Source organism: Apostichopus japonicus, chromosome 5, assembly GCF_037975245.1.
Source record: "Apostichopus japonicus isolate 1M-3 chromosome 5, ASM3797524v1, whole genome shotgun sequence".
NCBI classification, from domain to species: domain Eukaryota; kingdom Metazoa; phylum Echinodermata; class Holothuroidea; order Aspidochirotida; family Stichopodidae; genus Apostichopus; species Apostichopus japonicus.
In genome coordinates, this window is record NC_092565.1 from 521,622 (window position 1) to 526,681 (window position 5,060).

The following is a 5,060-nucleotide window of genomic DNA, read 5'->3' on the forward strand; positions in this document are numbered from 1 at the left end:
TACCTGGTTGATCCTGCCAGTAGTCATATGCTTGTCTCAAAGATTAAGCCATGCACGTCTAAGTACAATCCTGAACATACAAGAGAAACTGCAGATGGCTCATTAGATCAGTTATGGTTTATTGGAGAAAGTCTTATACCATGGATAACTGTGGTAATTCTAGAGCTAATACATGCAACAAAGCGCCGACCCTTCGGGGGAAGCGTGCTCTTATTAGGAACAAGGCCAGCCCGGTCCTTTCGGGGTCCGGTCTCCGCTGGTGAACTCTAGATAATCATGCCGATCGCACGGTCTTGCACCGGCGACGCTCCCTTCAAAAGTCTGCTCTATCAACTTTCGATGGTAAGTTATGCGCTTATCATGGTTGTGACGGGTAACGGAGAATCAGGGTTCGATTCCGGAGAGGGAGCCTGAGAAACGGCTACCACATCCAAGGAAGGCAGCAGGCACGCAAATTACCCACTCCTGACACGGGGAGGTAGTGACAAAAAATAACGATACAGGCCTCTTCGGAGGCCCTGTGATCGGAATGAGTACACTTTAAATCCTTTAACGAGGATCTACTGGAGGGCAAGTCTGGTGCCAGCAGCCGCGGTAATTCCAGCTCCAGCAGCGTATATTAAATTTGCTGCAGTTAAAAAGCTCGTAGTCGGATTTCTGGCCGGGGCGGGCGGTCCGCCGTGAGGCGTGCACTGCCCGTTCCCCTTCTCCCCGTCAAACGGGAGTCGTGGGAGATTTTTCCCGGCCAGTGATTCGGTTGGTCGTGCGGTGCTCTTAACTGAGTGCCGTGCGAGACTGGAACGTTTACTTTGAGAAAATTGAAGTGTTCAAAGCAGGCCAAAGTGCCCGAACAGCTCAGCATGGAATAGTGGAAGAGGACCTCGGTTCTATTTCGTTGGTCTTGAGATCCTGAGGTAATGATCAAGAGGGACTGCCGGGGGCATTCGTATTGCGGCGTGAGAGGTGAAATTCTTGGATCGTCGCAAGACGCCCGACAGCGAAAGCATTTGCCAAGAATGTCTTCATTGATCAAGAACGAAAGTCGGAGGATCGAAGGCGATCAGATACCGCCCTAGTTCCGACCATAAACGATACCGACTCGTAATTCGCCGGCGTTCCTCCCATGACGCGGCGGGCAACTCTCCGGAAAACCAAAGTCTTTGGGTTCCGGGGGAAGTATGGTTGCAAAGCTGAAACTTAAAGGAATTGACGGAAGGGCACCACCAGGAGTGGAGCCTGCGGCTTAATTTGACTCAACACGGGGAAACCTACCCGGCCCGGACACAGTGAGGATTGACAGATTGAGAGCTCTTTCTTGATTTTGTGGATGGTGGTGCATGGCCGTTCTTAGTTGGTGGAGTGATTTGTCTGGTTAATTCCGATAACGAACGAGACTCTTGCTTGCTAAATAGTCCGGCCACCCGTCGTGGTGAGCCGCGAACTTCTTAGAGGGACAAATGGCTTTCAGCCATACGAGATGGAGCAATAACAGGTCTGTGATGCCCTTAGATGTCCGGGGCCGCACGCGCGCTACACTGGCGCAAGCAGCGGGTACATTTGCCCTCGGCCGAAAGGTCCGGGTAATCCGCTGAGACTTCTCCGTGCTGGGGACAGGGACTTGTAATTGTGTCCCTTGAACGAGGAATTCCAAGTAAACGCGAGTCATCAGCTCGCATTGATTACGTCCCTGCCCTTTGTACACACCGCCCGTCGCTACTACCGATCGAATGACTTAGTGAGGCCATCGGATCGACCGTCTGGCACCCCCGGCTTCGGCCGGTTGTCGAGGCGCGACGAGAAGACGGTCAAACTTGATCATTTAGAGGAAGTAAAAGTCGTAACAAGGTTTCCGTAGGTGAACCTGCGGAAGGATCATTAACAGAACCCTTCCCCTCCGTGATCGGAGAGGGAACAAAGGGGGAATGTCGGAAAAGCCGTCACAGAGAGACACGCGGAGAGAGCAAATTGGAAAAGCCGGGGGGACTCGAGCGGGGTTTTCACCGCCTCCTTCCCCGTTCCACGGTCGAGGTCAGACCCCGCGCTTCGCCTTCGCTCTCTCCGACAAAAAGGAGACGGGCGTGTCACACACAGACCAGCCCGGGGAGTACCCGGTTCTTCTCTCGTCGTCTGTCTCACGGAGTCTCGCACTCCCGGTAGCTTCGAGGGAGAAGTCCCGCAAGGGTGGAGACGCCGTCGCCGTCCGCGGCGCGGCGCTCCTCGAGGCATTCTCCGCAGGGCAGAGAAGGGGCACCGGTGTCGCCCGATTTCCCCCCAGTCGGCGAGTCTGACTCGCGCGACCCGCCCTCGCGGCGGTGGGGGGAAGGAGGGAGCCCGCTTCCCCCCTCGGCTCGACGGAGGATATTTCTTTCCAGTCACAAGCAAAGAAGGCACAGAGTCCCCGTGTCCTTTCTCCTTCCGTTCCACTTCTTCCCTCGGCTCTGAGGAGAGTTTGCGAACGCGGGAGTCTTCCAGTGGCAAATGACAATTCTTGGTGGTGGATCACTCGGCTCGTGCGTCGATGAAGAACGCAGTTAGATGCGAGAATTCATGTGAATTGCAGAACTCACTGATCATCGACTTATTCGAACGCAAATGGCGGCTCGGGGATGCTCTGCTCCTCGAGCCACGTCCGTCTGAGCGTCTGAAGACAATCACTCACAGAGTCGGCGTGTTCGCGCGCCGGAGGAGCGCCCGGCCGCAGCCGTCCCTTCGACGGCCGGCTGCGTCGGGTCAGTGTCAGATGGAGTTCTGTGATGTCGGCGCCGGTGAAACTCGGCGAGCAGGCTCGATCGGTAACCGGGGGTTCGTCGGTCGTGCGACGTGCCATCGGGGTGTAGACGTATGCGCCCGTGGTGCGGTCCAGCGTCCGACCCCCCGGAACGGTCGAGGAGCCTCTGCCGGGCAGAGCCGGTCGACCCAATCGCGGGGTCTCTCGTCCTCCCGTCTGCGTTCTCGCAGGCGCATGGTAGGCCACCCTTTCCCGCCGGCGACCCGATTCTTCGGGGAGCGCCGGGGAAGGAGAGACCCCGGGTCGCCGCTATGACTCCGATCACGTTCCACGTGTCTTTCACGATTCCAGACCTCAGATCGGATGAGATTACCCGCTGGATTTAAGCATATCACTAAGCGGAGAGAAAAGAAACTAACAAGGATTCCTTCAGTAGCGGCGAGCGAAGCAGGAAGAGCCCATCGCCGAATCCCCGCGCCCGTTTGCGGTGCGAGGGACCTGTGGCGTAAGGAAACTGAACTCCGGTCGACAGAGTCCGGCCGCAGTCCACTGTGATCGGGGCTGCAGCTTACCCGCAGCGGGTGTAAGGCCCGTAGGGCGGACTCGAAGGCCGGAGGGAAAGCTTTCCAAGAGTCGGGTTGTTTTAGAATGCAGCCCAAAGAGGGGTGGTGAACTCCATCCAAGGCTCAATACTATGCACGAGACCGATAGTCAACAAGTACCGTGAGGGAACGTTGAAAAGAACTTTGAAGAGAGGGTTCAACATTGCGTGAAACTGCCAAGAAGTAAACGGATGAGTGCCGCATGCTACATGGGGCGTCCGGTTGATTCAGGCGCGGTCGGCGCGGCAGCGTGTGCGGGTTCGGATCCCTCGGGACCGACCCGCGGCGCTTCGCCGTCCGGTCCGCGTCGCACTTCTACCGTTCGGCGCCCTTCCCGGCGACCGACCGAAGAGCGGAGCAGAGGGGCGGGCGAGGCTGCGGCGTGCGGGGGCTTCGGCCCTCGCCGTCTTACGCCGCCCGTCACGGTTGCTCACTGCGCTCTCTGTCGAGGACTCTGCGTGACGGCCTGCCCCCCCGGGGGTTCAGGCAGCGGGGTCCGGGCCACCGGCGTCTCCGTCGGTCGCGTGCACAGCTTGCTGTCGCGTGGCCGGCGGGATCCGGAGGGTCCGGTCTCGCCGCGGCTTCGGCCGAAGCGGAGGGTCTGTCGGGCGTGAGCGAGGCCTCCTCATTCGACCCGTCTTGAAACACGGACCAAGGAGTCTAAGCAGGCTTGCAAGTCGAGGGGGTCTACCGAAACCTATCCTGGCATAACGAAAGTGAAGGTCGGCACAGGGCCGTCACGAGGCGGGATCCCGGCCCTCTGGGTCGGGCGCACCGCCACCCCGTTCCGTCCGGCTCGTCCGGTGGAGCGGAGGAAGAGCAAGCATGCTAAAACCCGAAAGATGGTGAACTATGCTCGGGCAGGAGGAAGCCAGAGGAAACTCTGGTGGATGTCCGCAGCGGTTCTGACGTGCAAATCGATCGTCCGACCTGAGTATAGGGGCGAAAGACTTATCGAACCATCTAGTAGCTGGTTCCTTCCGAAGTTTCCCTCAGGATAGCTGGTGCTCGGGAGATATTCGTGAACAATTTTATCTGGTAAAGCGAATGATTAGAGGCCTTGGGGCCGAAACGACCTCAACCTATTCTCAAACTTTCAATTGGTAAGAGGTCCGACTCGCTGGCTTGGAGCCGGACGAGTGAGAATGAACGAGTGCTCAGTGGGCCACTCTTGGTAAGCAGGACTGGCGCTGTGGGATGAACCAAACGCCTGGCTAAGCCGTCCGACTCGGTCGCACATCAGAGCCCACAAAAGGTGTTGGTTGATACAGACAGCAGGACGGTGGCCATGGAAGTCGGCATCCGCTAAGGAGTGTGTAACAACTCACCTGCCGAATCAACTAGCCCTGAAAATGAATGGCGCTGAGCGTGATGGCTGTGCCGGGCCGTCGGGGCAAGGAGAACCGAATAGAGTCGGCCTCGACGAGTAGGAAGGACGCCACGGTGAGCTAAGAAGCGGTCCGGGCGAGAGCCCGCGTGGAGCCGCCGTGGGCGCAGATCTTGGTGGCAGTAGCAAATACTCTAACGAGAGCCTGGAGGGCCGAGTTGCGGAGAAGGGTTCCATGTGAACAGCAGTTGCACATGGGTCAGTCGATCCTAAGCCCTAGGGAAGTTCCGCTCCGAGCGGCCGCGAGAGCCACGCCGACCTCCCTCCCGGGAACGGCGGGGTGATCGCACCCTGGGCGAAAGGGAACCGGGTCAATATTCCCGGACGTACAGACGTAGTCCTC

The 5,060-nt window shown here is 58.3% G+C and overlaps 3 non-coding genes across 3 annotated transcripts in view; all 3 read left to right on the forward strand.

Annotated features, from left to right (window-relative positions):
• On the forward strand, nt 1–1,878 carry LOC139968324 (small subunit ribosomal RNA). Its single transcript, XR_011793330.1, has one exon. It is a non-coding gene; the product is annotated as a small subunit ribosomal RNA (ribosomal RNA).
• A 605-nt stretch (nt 1,879–2,483) lies between these two features.
• Nucleotides 2,484–2,643, forward strand: LOC139968476 (5.8S ribosomal RNA). Its single transcript, XR_011793472.1, has one exon. It is a non-coding gene; the product is annotated as a 5.8S ribosomal RNA (ribosomal RNA).
• A 434-nt stretch (nt 2,644–3,077) lies between these two features.
• The window catches only part of LOC139968398 (large subunit ribosomal RNA), a 4,028-nt gene continuing 2,045 nt past the window's right edge, over nt 3,078–5,060 (forward strand). The window contains exon 1 of the ribosomal RNA XR_011793397.1: nt 3,078–5,060. This exon is cut by the window's right edge and continues 2,045 nt beyond it. This is a non-coding gene — a ribosomal RNA (large subunit ribosomal RNA).